At 49.0% G+C, this 16,412-nt stretch overlaps 1 long non-coding RNA gene across 2 annotated transcripts in view; it reads left to right on the top strand.

The window, feature by feature from the left end:
- The window catches only part of LOC129214278 (uncharacterized), a 39,585-nt gene that overhangs the window by 2,474 nt on the left and 20,699 nt on the right, over positions 1-16,412 (top strand). For both annotated transcript variants that reach the window (XR_008579648.1, XR_008579647.1), the window contains exon 2: positions 16,122-16,238. This is a non-coding gene — a long non-coding RNA (uncharacterized LOC129214278). The remainder of the gene's footprint in view (positions 1-16,121; positions 16,239-16,412) is intronic.

The raw sequence follows: 16,412 nt of genomic DNA, 5'->3' as shown, positions 1-16,412 counted from the left end.
GCGCCTTTGCCCCAAGGCGCCGGCTCTCTCCTCCTCGGAGAAATGGGGAAAGAAAAAAAAAAACCAAACCCCTCGGTGAGTCTCACCCGCCGCTTGCTCCATCCACGGGCGGACAGAGCTTTGCTGCCCGCAGGCCTCTGCCGACAGGATCAGGCCCTGCTCGGCCCGGGAGCCCTCCCGTAACCCAGCTGAGTGCTGCTCGGTGGTGGGGTCCCGGCGCCCGGGGGAGCCCGTCCAGCCCCGGCTCCGCAGGGACCAGCGCTGCGGGAAGGGTGGGAAATTTCGGCTCCAAAATAAACTGGTGCAGGAATGCCAGCTATTTCCCTCGGAATAATGCAACGCAACTGGCTGGAGATGTTATTTATTTGCTCGCGAAAGCGGCCGTTTACGGCTCGCAGGGTATCCCCGTGCCCACAGAGCAAAAGAAAAAAAAAAAAAGAAAAGAAAAAAGGAAAAAAAAAAAGGGGGGGGGGGAAGAAAAAGGCGAAAAAAAAAAGCGGGGGGGGGGGGAAGGCTATAGAAAAAGAAAATAACCCAGGGAAGCTCCTGCTCAGCGAGCCCCGCGGCGGCACGGGCAGAAACGTCCCCGCGGAAAACCAGCCCCAACCCCTCCGTGGCTGAGCCACCGCCGGGGTTTCATTCGTTTCGTTTCGGTTGTTAAGAGCGGAGTGAAGCCGTGGGGACGCGTGGGTTTGCAGGCTTTACAATTTCAAGGTGTTATTTAACTGTGGTTTATTCTGTTTTTTTTTTTTTTAAAAAAATGCATGCGAACTGCCCGCTCCGATCGCTCCTGGCGTTCAAATAAATGTGAAAACGTTGAAAGAAACGAGGCGCTGCTGAAATCCGGAGGGATTTACCCCGTGAGCACGTTCACGCCAGAGGAAACCGCCGTGCGCGAAAACCTGCCCGTGGACATGTTGCGTGTCTGTGTTCAGACCTATCCAGTTGTTTTTTGGGGTTTTTTGGGGTTTTTTTGTTGGATTTTTTTTTAACCAGTTTTTCAACCCACTTTCTCCCCGTTGTAGCGTTAGCTCAGCTCCCGGCGGTGCCGGGGTTGCCTGACTCTCGCCCCACTGGGCAGCAGCGACCCGAGGCCGCGGCGAGGGGCGGCGGGTTGCAGGGGCGGCTCCTCCCGCCACCGCGCAAAGCAGCGCCCGCGGGTGCGGAGCAGCGCTGCGGGCAGGTGCTCCGACACCGGGAGGTTTCCAGCACCACCCGCGGCAGTCACCGTTGGACTGGTCCCATATTCCGGTCCCAGTAGGGCACCGACCCGGTCTGGTGCCACTCATCCGTGAGGCCTGCGTGGGGCTGCCCACGGGGTGGGGGGGCCGCACCCGACGCTCACAACGTGCCTCCCTGTGTTTATAGAAGTTTGGGCTGCGGTCGGTAACCGGGGCCAGGCGGCGGGTGCGGGGGTCCTCCTTTAAAGAAGGCCCATGGTAGGCGATGCTTTAGGTGAAGGAGGGAGGGAAGCTGCCAGCGTGGCACCAGTGCCAGCGCCGATGCCTCGTCCGCAGCCCTCGCACTGCGCCCGGGGATGTCACGCCGGGGTGCAGGACACAGGGAGCCCGGGCTGTGCGGACACCCTCCCGTGGGGACAGGCAGGGGCTCCCGGGCGCTCCCTGCCCCACAGAGGGCACACTCGACGTTGCAGCCGGGCACAGGGCGCCGGACATCTCTGCCCGGGACCCAGCTCACGGCGAGGCTTAGACGGGCACAAAAACCCTGACCCAAGCACTGGGACAGGTGATCCCAGGACCCCCCGGTGGAGACCACAGACCCTCTCTTCCAGCCCCGTCGGAGCGGGGGCAGGCGGTGAGAGCCCGGTGTCACCCCGACGGTACTTGCCGGGAGCTTTGCCACCCGAGCACATCCCTTACTTGGCTCACGGTCCGTTAGACGGGCTCGTTCGGACTTGGCCCTGCTCTTCCAGGGGTATACCGCCACATTTTGATGGAGGGAGGGGGTGAGGAAGGGGGCACCGCTCCCCGTCCCCCCTGTCCAGGCAGAGCCTGGCTCCGGCTGGGTCCGAGCGGGGCCGGTGTGCCTCGGCACGGCTCCCGAGGGAGCCCTGACCCCTCCAGGTGAGGCTCCCCCGGGCCGGGACAGACTGCCCGGCGCCCCGGCCCCTCGGCCCTAATCCCGCTGCGGCTGATTTGTGAGTCCTGCGAGGGGGCGGACGCGTGGGAGCGTCCTGCGCGGTCCCGAGGGGGGCTTTTAGCTCCCCTCCCTCCCCAACCAAAATCAAGGAAAAAAAAAAAAAAGAAAAGGAAAGTGGAGGGAGGAGGGCAGAAACGTACCCGGTCCTGCTGCACTGGGTAGGGGAGAGGCAAGCGCACCCTGAGTGGGAAAAAGCGGGTTCACGTTCCCTCTCGGTGCATCGGGAGGTGGCAATGAATTAAATACATCCCCTTTCCGCTCTCTGCCTCCCACGGGCTGCAGCACCCTTCCCCGGGGCTCAGAGGCGGCTCGCAGCCCGCTGCCCCCGGGGGTGCCGGGGAGGGCGAGCTCCGATGTTAGAGTCGAACCCAATCCGGTGCCCCGCGGCGCGACTCTGCCCCGGGCCGCCCGTCCAGCAGCCGGTACCGGGCCCGCTTCGAGCCGCCCCGCACCGAGCACCCCGCTGCAAAGGGAAACCCATCGCGTATTTCGCCCCTGCAGCCCCGGCGGGCGGCACCAGGCTGCTTTCCAGCTCTGCCCCCGGCTCTGAAGCGAACGACCGGGGGGATAAGGACGAGCTGCCCAGGCGTAGAACAAGCTCCCCGGGGGCTGCTTCCCCCTGTCCGGTGGGCTGTGAACGGCAGGGATCGACGGGAGGGGACCGGCGGGGTCTGCATCCCCTGGTCTGCATCCCCCAGTCCGCATCCGTAGTCCCCATCCACCAGTCCACATCCCTCCCTCCTTCCATCGTCCCCCCCAGTCTCTTCCTACCCAGTCTCCCAGGGATGGGTTGGCCCCTGCCCAGGGACCGAGCTCAGGTACCTCCTGTAGCCGAGGCCGGGCTGATTCGTAGGGCAGCGCTGGAGAGGAGAGAGAAGTGATGGCCACAGCCAGGGCTGGGCGAGGCCCCAGCCAGAGAGGGGCTGTGGGCAAGGACTGAGCTGCCCCAGCCCAGCCAGGCAGGGACAGCAGGGTTTTGTGCCTGGAGGAGTGAGGGGATGCCAGAGGGCTGTGTCTCAAAAGGGTTAAATAAACAGCAGGCTCCGCCAAAAAATATTTATCTCCTGTTATATGCAGTGGCTCTCAGGAAGAGGGGCTGTGAGAGAGGGGGGAAGTATTTAATATCTTTCCCCCTCTTACTTTGAGATCCTGTTTTCTTCCTTAGCCCATAAAGATTTCACTGGCATGGAAAATAAAAGAGGTCCCATAGAGCCGATGTTGCTTGCTGTCCCCTACAGACTCGTTTTATGGGGATGCTTCAGTCTCAGCCATTCCTCCAGCTGCTCATGAGCCAATAATGGATACAGAAATGACCCCTCTTCCTTCAATATTTAGAGAGTACAAAATGCAGACTGCAACGTGTGCCCCTCTCAGATGAGTAACTTGGCATGTGCCTCCTAAAAGTGACCTTTACTTGTGCAATTTTGGCCCCAAGTGTTTAAAATTAATTTTCCTTCCAGGCTGATTTAACAGATAGCTCCAAGTTTCAGAGCAGACATGAAATCCTCAGGCTGATGATGACAGGGCTGGTGGGCACAGACCAGGGCTGCAGCACCCACTGCTGGGACTACACCCTGAGGGATAAACCACCTTGTTTTTTGCAGATGGGCAAACTGTGCTCTCCAGATTTATTTGATACAGGGGACTCTGAGGGCTCCAACTTTGCCCTAAGCCCAAAGGACAAGGATATCCAGCCCAGGCAGGATATCCAGCCCCAGAAGGGGCTCAGCATCTCACAGGGAGTGAGGCTCTGACCCCACCTGGGAAGTTCTCCAGGAGTTTTACTATGGGCAAGAGCAGGCGGGAGAAGTGAGTGACTCAGGCTCCGGCCATGTGGGCACGCTGGGGGATGCCTTGTGTATACAATTTCTTGTGCGTGTAAATGCTTGTGGGGTTGAAGCCGAAGGGCACAGCAAGCCACCGGCCAGGCAATGAGAGGCAAAAATCTTCTGTACTGTGAAATGGAAACTATTTCCCTGAATAAACTGGAGCCCGTGTGTGCTGAGCTGGTGGGCTGATGCTGGCAATGCCAGCCTGGTCCTGGCAGAGGCCAGTGAGCAAAGAGCTATGATATGAAATCACTTCCAGAGGCTTTCCAGCTACGTGGGGTTTCCACCATGCTCCCCACTGCCATTATGGGCAATAAATGGGGAAAGAGGAAAAAAAAAAAAAAAAGGCTATTTTGGTATATTAACCTCCTTGTGGCCAGGTGAAAGGTTAAATTCACATGATTCATTGGCGGCTGAGAGACAGCACTTTGTTGCTAGGATTTTGGGGAATGCGGAGGGCTCCAACGAAGGAGTCTCGCTAATCTTTAAGGGAGGGAGCCAGGCTCCTGTCTGACGGCTGCAGGCCCAGCAGCTCTGTGTTTCATTTCAGACTGTCACTCTCCTATCTCTCAGCTCACTCCCAGCTCCAGCTTGCTGCCAGATCTTGGGAACTGTTAACTCAGACAAATTTATAGATGGAAAAAGAACAGTTAGCCATTGTTCCTGGGGTGGGGGAGGGAGGAAAGCGAGGAGCTTCGGCCACCAAAGTCATGATGTAACCTGGTTGTTGCTTGGTTGGGAGAAATGTGCAAAGGATCTTGCTCTTCCAGTGCCAGGGAAGGAAACTGGGACCATTATATTACAGCTAAATATTGGGAGATGGGATGCTGGTGCCCAAGTCACTTGGAGACCTTTGTAGAGCATTCCCACAAAGTGGAATCTCACAGCTGGACACCTCTGGTGTATGAGCTCTTTTTTTTTTCATTTCAAGTCCCGTGATACTGGATGTTTTTCCTTAAAGCTTCAGACTCTGGGGTCGTGCGATCTACTATCAATAGCAGTGATCTCATAAACAAAGCGCCCCACTATGTGGGCTGCTGAGAAGAAACTGGAAATGGGGAAATCTCAAGGATTAAAAAAGAAAAATCCAGTTGGCAGACATGGAGACCCTCAGATTCATTATTCCTTAGGAGTGCCATGACTTTCAGGAAGCATTACTGACTTCATATACCTGGGAGAAAAGTGGGAGACCAAGAAGTTGTTGTCTGACTGGTACTTTGCTCCTGCTTCCCAGTTGGATACTCTTCCAACCAGCCTTCTTGGTGGAAAGACTTTTTTTTTTCCAACACATTAAACTCCATGTCTGGAAAATGAGAGAGCCTTCACTCACCCTAATATTTGTTTTGTAGCTTTTGGATGGTCTATGGCTTTTGAAAATGGGTCTTTCTTGGAGGTATGTCTTCCAAAATTACCCAAAGAATGGAGATACACCTGGGAGCGTTTACCCCCTACGCAAGCCTCCCTGCAGCAAGGCTGTACCTGTGTTACCGTCTTCACGGTTTCTGTAGCCCCTTTACCATCTGGAGACATTCCTGGTTCCTTGTGCTTACTCGCTTGAAGGGAAGCGTGGGAAGGGTTTGGAGGACTGTTAGCTGTGAGCGGGTCCGCCCGCCCTCTTCGGCATTTAGCTTCAGGACAGGAGGAACCTGCATCGCAGGGGATAAAGCAACTGGGGTTTTTATAGCTGTTCTGAATCCAGATCCCCATTTTTTTACCATTACATGTGTGTACAGAGTGGATGGAGGCGAGAAATTTTGGATTTAAAAACCAAATAATAATATGCTAAGCACTTAGTAAATCCAACCACTTGAGAATCTGGCTGCATGGAAGATGGTTTCTTCTTCCAAGGTTTGAAGGGTTGTAGAAATCTGTTTTTTTAATCAGGAGATTGCACATATTTGATTCTGAAGGCCCAGAAGGTGGCATGGTCCCAAAACGTGGCTCCCCCTCTTTTTACTTACTGGAGTTCTATTTAACTCTGCAATAGCAGAGACAGACTTTCACATACTAAAAAAATTCTGCTCAAAGTCAGATGTGATATTAATGCTCGTTGTCTGCTTAATTTTGGTATCTATAACTAGAAGCACTTATTTTTCCCATTGCAGGCTTGGTGTGAAGTTATTGACTCAAAACCCTGGCATTACACAGATGTGCTCTTATAAATACAGGTCTGAATTAATCTCTGGTGGAAGTCTTCCAGTGAAGTTAACACAGATGCCTGAGGGATGAATGTGGGACACTATTTGCATTATGGGCTAATTTTCATTTTGCACCTCTCTCCTCATATATTTTATGTGTCTAAAAATAAGCTTCCATGAGGTAGAAATGGCACTACGACTTCTCATAAGCAAGGTACTGAAAGGATGTGACACATGAATGGTGCAGCCTTTCTGATCTACTAGAACTAAATTTAATGTTCCCTGCATTGCTTTGCTATGCTTAATTTTAATACCCCTATGCCCAATATTTTTCATGCCTTCACACACAGGCTGTGCTTTCCTTCGACATCTTCTCTGCCATATCTGAACTGCTATGGTTTGGGTCAGCAAATCATCTCTTCCACCTCATGAAACTCCCCTTCCCACTTCTCTCCATCTCTTTGGCTGCATCTCTGACCTCTCCTAGCCTCATTTTTCACCTTCTCAGCAACCTCTCAGCCCTCACTGGCTGCATTTTTCATCTGCTTTGGCATGGAAACATGGCTCTAATTAGTTGGAAAGGCAGTATGGAGAGAAGTGGGTGGAGAGGCAGCTCGTTTGGCCAGAGTGGGAAGCAAAGTACTTCTTTCTCTCTCTGAGCATCCTGCTGCCCGAGAGATGTGGTGGCTTTCATGGCTGAATGTTCTGGAGATGAGGAGAGGAGGGAAGAGCTTTTTCCTACTTCTACAGATTTGCAAATACAAAGTTAAGCCAGAACCTTTGCTTTAGGCATGGACCACAGCTGGTACTACCCAGCTGCTTTCTCCCAACACAGTGGAAACCCACTAGTCCTGTGGCCAAAGCAGCGCCCGGGGGAGGTTGCAGCGATGGGCCACTTGCAATCTCCCACTCACTCCTGAGATTTTGCAGAAACAGGCTGAGCAAAGCCATGTGTTACAAGGAACCACTGGAATGATTTTAAGCAAGGAAAGATATGCAGAAGCAGAAGTCCTGGCAAGCCTTTATTCAGTTCCCCATGGAAGGGAAGAAAATTATGAGCATGTATATCCCATCTGACTGTACCCAGGCCAATCTCTAGGTAGAGTTTAGCCATTGTCCAGCTTTTCCAAACCTTCAGCCCCACATCTGGTCAGCCGACCCCTTCCCACAGCCAAATGTCGGGGTCTTCCTTTCAGGGGATGTTGGCCAATCTGCATACAATCGGCACTGCGGGTTGAAGCTGAGGTCACCGTTGAAACTGCGTGTTTCCCAGAGTTGTTTGATCAAACAGAATTTACAGACCAGGACAGTTATTGACAGGGCTGACAAAAGTGATGCTCCAATGATTTACAGTCCAGGTGTGTTGTCAGAGCAAGATATTTACCTGAGATCCCAAGAACTGTTAAAATTTAATCCCTAGAGACCTTCTCTGGCTTTTCTGCAGCGTCTTGAAGGGTCTGACCTCCATTTGAAGTCATCATGCAAATAGCCCAGAGTTTAGGAACTTCCAGGGGAAATATAAGCATATACAGTGATTTAAAATGTTTTTTAATGGGTATAGAATTGGAGAGGTGAACTGATATAGGATGCCCTTTCCCTTATCCCAAATGTACAATTCTCCACAATAAACCTCTTTGAGTATATACACATTAGTCAGGATTATCTCTGAATGTCTAGTGGGCTAAGAATATGGATCCTGGAGACGTCAGCAGGAGGATTCATTAGAGGAGACAGCAAGTGCTTGGAAATGGGAAATGTATTCTCTTATAAACACAGCCTGCACTGGGGTTGACCTTAAGACTGAACAGAATTGGCTGGAAAGACAGGGAAGGCAGGGAATGAAAACAATATTCATACACAACCATCTCCATTTTTTGTAACAAAACCCGTTATCGAGGTTTCTGTAACTTCTCTTCGTGTTTCAAATGAAGGGAACTCTCACCCTGAAAATTGAGACTGCTGGAAAGGGAATGACAAATCAGCCCAAGCTTACTCTTTCTTGGTGAGACAGATTTCATAGGTTTTGGGGGTACATGATGCAACGCCAAGGAGGGATTTCCTCTCTGCTGATGTGCTGGAGCTTCCGCATGACCAAAGCATTACACATTTCTTGTCCCAGAACCCAAATTATTAGTTATCGTCTCTTAAATCTTACTGGCCATTTCGACCCCGCAATACCAGAGTTCATGTATACGGATGAGTCCTTGTATTTGAAGTGAAAAGATGCTGGATCATTTTAAAGCTCCTCTGTGTGTGCATGGGCACACACGTGTGTGGCTGGTGTCCCCTTATTACCACCTCTCCTTGCTCTCTCATTTGCTTACCGGGCAAAATGAAAGGAGCTAGCACCGAGTATGAAAGGAACTCAGCAAACCAACATTGACTCCTACCTCATATCTATTAGCTGTAAATTACTTTAACATGAGTGACATCACACTTGACTCTTGGTAAAACAGTGTTAAGTTAGTGGGTAATAAAACAGCTTGACACTAATGATGGGTTCTGCGTGATAAATTACTGTCAGTGATCAGATAAGGGTTCTTGAGACTAACCTTGAACTAAATCTGTTTTGTTGCTACATCTTGTGTGCAGTGTTCCACTTCTTACCATGGGGATTAAGGGCTCAGAGCCCAATCCTGCACCGTGCTAGAGGCGAAAGGGCTGCTCGTGTGCAGGAGCATTTCCAGAAGCGGCTTCCAAGCATCAGGCTGCTCCCACGAGTGGAGCAAGGAGGGTTTGGCCCCAACCTTGAGAGCAGCTGTCCAGTTACGCAGGCCTCACGGTCAGTCTTTCAGATGCAGGAACAATTTCCAGCAGTGACTTAAGTATCCAAATCTCTGATATTTTTCATTTAAAAAAAAAAAAAAGAAGCATTACACAACTAAGGGGTGGATCCTGAAAGTTTAGGTTTTTTGTGTGTTTGATATGACGGATTTTGTTATTGGACGACTATTTTTTGACCTATGCATCAGATGTATCCTATGAACCATAGATGTCGATGACCTCACTAAGAACAGAGGACGCTTAGCAGCTGGCAGGATCAGGCCCTCATTCAAAGAACTTGTTTTGCTTGCAAAACTTCGGGAGAAAGCTTTATACCCAAGAGCTGGGAGCTGGCCAAAGTCAATGTAACGCATGGGATTTTGAATATTTTTTGCATGTATTTTCTTTGGAATCTAACCAGGGTGCTGCTTAGAAAAGGCTTCACAAATTGTTTTACATTGTTATTATTATTTGAGGCTCTGTTTTCATTTATCATTCAGGTAACATGCTTGTGAGATATTTTTTTATACTACTTCTTGTATAAACCATTGTATTAAAATATTTACCATCATTCAATTTCATCCCTAATCACTGTTGTCCTGGCCTGTTTATTACGACTGGTCTAATCCTGGCATACTTGTGTGTTATAAATGGCTTCAACTAAGAGAAGTTTTCACTATGTTCATCCAGATACCTCATTCATCTATGATTATGACAGACCTTGTATTAAGATGCACTGGTTTTAATGCAAGCCATAATTAATTTATAATTCTCAAAGTCCATGGTGAGAGAAGAGCCCTTGAGAGGATGGCTCCAGTGCAACAGAGAGGACTGTGGGGAGAATAGCTGGATATGTCTGGGTCTTCCAAGGAACAAGGATTACTGAACCACAGACACTGCATTAGGGATGCAGATAACATGCTCCCACGCTCTCTGTTCTTTGCTAAAATGCAAAATATTTATTGGTGCTTCCAAATGAGCAGTCAAGTAATGAAGACCCCAGAGACACTATTTAAATCAAAATATAATCAGTCCCTATATTAATATAAGGTTAATGCACTGTTTACAGTGAGAGCGTGGTTAGTTGTCCATGAAGGGCAATCTCGAGGATGGAGATGAGGACTGAGCTCTGGCCATGCCCGTGGTCCCTGCACTCGGGGCAGGCAGCACAGGAACAGGGCTGCTGGAGAAGTCACAGGTGTTTCTGCAAAACACCTCCAATGAAGAAAAATCCATTTTCTTCCATGTACTTTTCCCATTAAATCCCATTTTTCTCAGAATTTTCTTGGCTGTTCAGTTCCATTTGAAAGTAGCAAGCATTTTTCTGTTTGATTCAATGCAAAAATAATGTCTTTTGGCTTTTTGTTTATTTTTTCGTTTGTGTTCCTTCCTATCCTGTATCTCGATTCCCTCTGGAAAAAAAAAAAAAGGTAAAGACAGAGAAGGAAAATAACACTTCTGTTTGGAAAGAAAGGGAGGAGTCTGTGTGGGAGATGTCAAATGGAGCAGAAAATCCCTGGACTTTCTCCAGAAACCCCCATCCACTTGAGCTGTGGATACCATCGGTTTATCAAAACACCCTCTGGTGCATCGCTGTGAGAGAGCAGAGTCATCCCTCTGTCAGGAAAGGTTGTTAAAGGGTCCCCTGGGTTTATATGTCAGAGGTGAGATTCTCGTCTGTATTGCAGCCCTGTATGCAAAGCAAAAAAGTGCAAGGGGAGATAGAGAGGGACGGACAGCCCTCGACACGCCCTGATGGAGCCAGGAGATGTGGGTGTGGTGGCACTGAGGATGCAGGGCACACCGGGGCTGCTGCTGCTCGCTGGCACTCTGCTGGAGATGGAGCCCTGCTCCCTCCTGCTGCCCCTTCACATCCCAACTCACCCCAAAACTCACCCGTGTCCAAACCCTGATGGTCCTTCCTCTCTTCTCCACTGCCATCTGCTTCCTGGCCACATGCTGCACTGGGGTGAGAAGCCTGGAGCTCTCCTGACTGGTGATGAATTCGTTCTCAATGAGCATTAAGGACCTACTTGCAACCCTCCTGTCCTCCCACCGCTCGGTGCCGACCCTGGGTTCCCACAGTGTGGATTTGGGGGGCACTGGAGATGTGAAATCCACAGTGGGAGCTGGTCTGCACCACAGATTTCCCTGCAGCTCCTCCGAGCCCTGCTGCCGGGAGGGGAAGCGGCACACCAGCGACATTTGGGCAAGATCTGCAGGCGTAGCCAGAGCTGAGGAATTTCTTCTTTCTTCCACCCTTTGATTTGCTGAGCATGACTAGGGGCACAGATTTTACATCCCTGCTTCTGACAAACCAGCCCACAAGTGTGTCACACACATGCTCACAGACGTGTCCGGGCTTAAAAACTTTTGTCTTCAACGTGCCTCTTTTTTTTTTCTTTTCTTTCCTTTCCCTTCATTCCCTTACCAGACATAGCATAGCCCAACCGATCAGAGACACTGTGACTGCCATGATGTAGGAAAGAAACAATCTCTGGCTGGAGCGGCGGGCTCCAAACAGCTTATCCGACAGATGCATGAGCAGGAAATGCAATATCATGTCCAATTTCTCATACCTTATTCATGACTGTTGCAATCGCAGAACACATGTAGCCCAGCACATAATGCTTTTGGTGTGAGACTTCTCTCTTCTCTTGCTCCAAAACAGGCGCTTTTGCTGGGAGAAAAGAGGGCTCCTGAGAGGTGCTGATTTGGCCAAGCTGAGAAATACCCGTGGGCTTATGTAAAACAGCCCAGGCACTGAGAATGGAAACGTGCCCACATTTGCTTTGCTAATTAACCTTAGCTTGGGCTCAGAGGGACTTGTTTTGGAGGAGTAAGTGAGATGAGATGGAGCAGAGCCCAAACAGCTCTTGCCTGCTCTGTGTAGCTGCCTCTGGGGCCCGGGGGGGGTGTGTTTCTCTTATCCTTTTGGACCCAGATCTGGTCTCTCATTTCCCCAGAAGCACCCTGAGTCCATCAAGCAGTGAAAACACTTGATGTCACAACTTCCCGAAACACAAGCAGGACCTCCTGTCCCCAATGTCCCAACCTCCCTCCAGCCAGTCTTATCCTCAAACCAGAGCAAGGACAAGAGGCCAGATCTCAGACAGCATCACAGCACCTCAGTGCTCCCAGACCCATGCAAGGGAAATGTTATTTATCCCCATCCCCTGCATACCAGGAGCCTCAGCCAAGGTGCTTGAGCTAGATCCAACACGAGCTGTTCCCCTGCTCTGCAGGAGGACTGTTTCAAAGAGCAGTGAAAAAGGTTTTATTTCACTGGGAACCATAATCTGGTGTGGGTGCTGGTCTGGGCAGAGCAGGATGAAGTGGCTCTTTAAGGAAGGAATTGGGACCAATTTCCATGCTGGGATTTGGAGGTCAAGCACTCTCTGGGGTTGGCACTGTGTCTCCCCAACCTCTCTGACACCCAGTTTCAGCAAAAGCCTTTTTATAAATCTAATAACTTTTTTTCCTCCTATTATATGGTGCCATAGAAAAAAAGATTGGGTGACAGACTGATCTGAAGGAAACTCCTCTGGCAGTGAGGGCAGGAGAGTAAGGACTCTGCCCCGAAACACAGCCCTGTGCAAGGTTACAGTAATATAATCATTGAGAACTGCAGGAAAGATGAGTTCAAAGTTTTAGAAAAATCCCACCTGGGTGTGCTTGTGTGGAAACACCTATTTCTGCATGTCAGCACCACTCACACAAGAAAAATTTAGCACAGCTCAGCCCCATCTACTAGTTTAAAAACCTAATTTCTGCAGTTTAACCCAAGTGATGATTTTTTTCTGAGTAGCATTCATTGCGCTTAAAAGGTGCCCACAAATTTAATAATAATCATTACAAAGTTTCTACATTCTTGCCCAGATTCCAGGGTTTTCCTCTAAGCTGGCTAGCCGTACTGTAAAAGTTGGTAATAAATATCTGTCTTTGGTATAATAAAAGCAATGTTTATATTCTTGACAGAATGCATTTGTGAACTTACAGTCATTAGAGATGTAAACTGAAGGCAAGAAGATAACCTCTCTCCCAAATGTTCTATTTATTTCTGTAAAGTAATTTGTATGATTTATCTTATAGACTAAGGTTTATGGTTCACTTTGAACTCCAGGTTCTTAACTCAGCAATTGCCTGTTTGGGCTGAAGCGTATAAGTGATGGCATGACCCAAAGTGCTAGATGAAAGGAAAAAGACAAAAACAAGGCAGGCTTCTGGGATTTTAACCATCATTTCTATATGCCATTGACATCTCTGGGTTAAATATTTTCCTTTAGAGGCCAATATGATCATTCCATCTGTATGCCATATCTCCCAGTGACAAGGCAAAGCGCAGAACACGGGCATCTTCAATGAGGCATGCCAGGATGCGTCCAACGGGGAATGCGAGGAGGTCAAATGCTGGTTTTAGTCATAACTCCCAGTTTACACATACTCATAAGCAAGACGGCATCTATTCTGTGATTCATAAAAGAAGCATTTGATGTGGGTCTGCGTATTGCTGCTATACTGGGCTGGAAAGCCCATGTGTTTTTTAAACAGGATTCTAAGTCATGTTTGCAAGAGATAATAGTTAATACTAAGTAGATGCAACCTTCCTGACTTTGCAAAGTTTAAAAAGAAACAGAGAGATGTGACCTGCCCCATTCATCCAACACCAGGCAGCATAAGCTGTTAAAGGAACAGGAAAGCTCCTACAACACTTGGGTTTCGGGCAGATGGACACTACGCCAATGTGTCTCGAAAGCCAGAGCAGCGCCGGGGGATCTGCAAAGTTCGGTGCAAGGCACTGCTGAATAGGAGGGGTGGTCCCAGGTTTCTGTTTGGTTTTGTGTTTTTATCACCTTTTTATAAGAAATGTCTCACTCTGGTATCTTGAATGAAGGGACGTGAATGTGCGTTGCCAAAATATTTAAGGTTGGCGTAACTCTGCCCTCTCCTGAGTGCATCTTTCTGTAATAGGAACCACATCGTCAGGGAGATTTGCTGGAGACAGCACAGGACCTGGTTCCCACCATGTTGTGGGTGCTAAGACTTGTTCCCAGGGAAATGTTTGCTTGCATTTGGCCCTGATTTTAGCAGATTCCTAATATAAGGATGTAGTTAAACACGGCTCATTTCTCAGCATCTCCACTAGTGCAGTCAGAAGGGATGAACTCATTTCTCCATCATTTAGCCTGGCAAAAATGCAGAAGATTCAAGTGTGTATCGTGACATGTATTGGTTTTCTTTGAATAGGAGAGAAAACCTGGAGTAGGAGGAAAATTATCCCTCATTCCCAGACCTGGCTGGAAGGTGGAGTTTATATTCTGTAGGAAACTTGAAGTATTCAAACCATTTTTCATTCCAAATCAGTGTCAAAAAGTCACCTGCCCTCCAAAAACAGGTCATAAACTGGAAATTTTGAACACTTTCCATTGAGAAACATCTGAACAGGTCAATAATAGAAAAATATACAAAATATATGTATATGATATATATATATATGAAATATATACCAGAATAAACCCAGGAAAGTCAAACTATTCATTTTGTTGCATTCCTCCTGCCTATTTTCAGAGCAATGGGTTATTTCCATGTTTTCAAGGTGCCAAAGAACAAGCATAGCTGATTTTAGGCAGATTATTAAGCTTGAAAAACGATTGTGTGAACTTTTAGTCATTCTGGGCAGCTCTAACGTAGGACAGTGAGATGGCTTTGACAGCTATTGATAAATTTAGGAGCTATTTATAAAAGGTGCTGGCTTAGCATGCGCGGTAAGCGTTCAGCCACCAAATACACCCAGGGTGTGGGAACACCACCATCCTCTCCAGATCTCTGTCATTAGGTTGGTTTAGCACCAACACTTGCTTAGCTGTTATTTTATCTGGTGGCACTGGAGCATAATTCAGGTCAGTAGCTGTCAGGCTCCCTGCAGAAATCCCTCCCGGAGGCTGCAGGATTTGGCCTCCGGCTCTAACCCAAATTAGCAGGAAAAGGTGCTTTTTGTTCTGGATAGGGAGCAATGCTGGAAGTTGTTGAAGTCGTTTAACCTCCTGGCTAATCGTTCGCATACGCAATTACCTGCCCTGCTTGGCACTTCTGCTATCTAGTACAGCTGAATACGATTTCTGAGAATGAGGAAGACTTGCGTGCTAAGCGCTGGCTGTATTTTGGTGCATTTACTTATCAATATGTGGAATTCTGTCCAGTCCTGGACGTGAAAAATCCGTATCTTATCTGGCCTCTGCCAGGTCAACATTACTCACAATTCAGACACCATTTACCCTGCAGGGCTGAGACCCATGTGATGCCTGGCTCTGACCAGTACTATTATTCACTTACTCTTGAGAACACTATAATTAATCAGAAATACATGTTAACACCCTGTCTTCTCTCCCCTGCCTCCATCAAAAATCCCCACCAGCCACCCAGCTTCTGAAAACCACTGGATTAAGCCCTTACTGAAGTTAATGGGAAAAAGCTCAGCAGGAATTTATCATACTTGGGGTCAGCCTTCTGCTTTTGCTTGTCTCCTAAGGTAGGCAGAAAGCCTGGAAAATGGGAGCAGGGTTAGGACCTACCAGCTGCATGTGTCTGGTGTTTGCTGGGCTGGATACGACCATCGCTTGCTATGCAGAAGTGAAACAGAAACTTCCTTGGAACTGGTTTAAGTGGAGACAGAGTTTGATACCGAAGCTGCTGTCGTGTCAATAAATCATTATACAGTACAATAAAAATTGCGAAAGGAAGATGGTAATACATAGTTTAGAAACAACTTCATGAAGAGCCTTTTTTTGCAGGTGTAAAAACTCTCCCTTTTTTTGTGATAGACATAACTCACTGATCTCAAATAACATACCATATTTCAGAGTTTTCCTGCTTATGTAGTACCTGAGATGTCACCCAGCAATTAATAGGGAAGACAAAAAGGACACCTGCGGGCATGCCTGGGGCTCCTGGCTCCAGGACCCCTGTTCTTGCCCCAGGGATCTTCTCCCCCTTCAATTCCTTCCCGATTAGTAGGAAAACCATCTTGATGCAGGGGGTGGCTGAGGTGCCCCCCACCTCAGGAACACAAGCCGTCCTGCCCAAATTCCTCTTAGCGTGTGCATTTAACCTGAAATATGGAAAATCAGAGGCAGGAGCTGGCCCCAGCACCAGGTTCTCGGGAGCCGGTGCGGGTGCGGGCGGGAGCAGGGTGTACAATGGGCCATCTGTTTCCCTCTGTTTTCATTCCCAGATTGGATCAGCCAGGCTAAAGAAAAATAGAGACAGCCAGAGCGCCAGCGCCGCAGCCCTCGCTGCACGAGGGGCACGGGCGTCGGGGAGGTTCAGAAATGCATACCCGTTTGCAGAGGTGAGTGGCGTGGAGACGGCTCGCTGCTTGGCTTGGAGAATTAACAGGAGCATGTCTGAAATGTGCAAATTATACCAGAAACCAGGAAAAAAGAGAAATCCCCCAAAACACTGAGTGTTGGATGGGGTTTTTTAGACAGCTTCTTCGCCTCGGCTCTGGGTGGTGCCGTTTTCT

The sequence above is a fragment of the Grus americana genome, chromosome 17 (genome assembly GCF_028858705.1).
Source record: "Grus americana isolate bGruAme1 chromosome 17, bGruAme1.mat, whole genome shotgun sequence".
Lineage (NCBI taxonomy): Eukaryota > Metazoa > Chordata > Aves > Gruiformes > Gruidae > Grus > Grus americana.
This window is presented reverse-complemented; position numbering and strand designations above follow the sequence as displayed.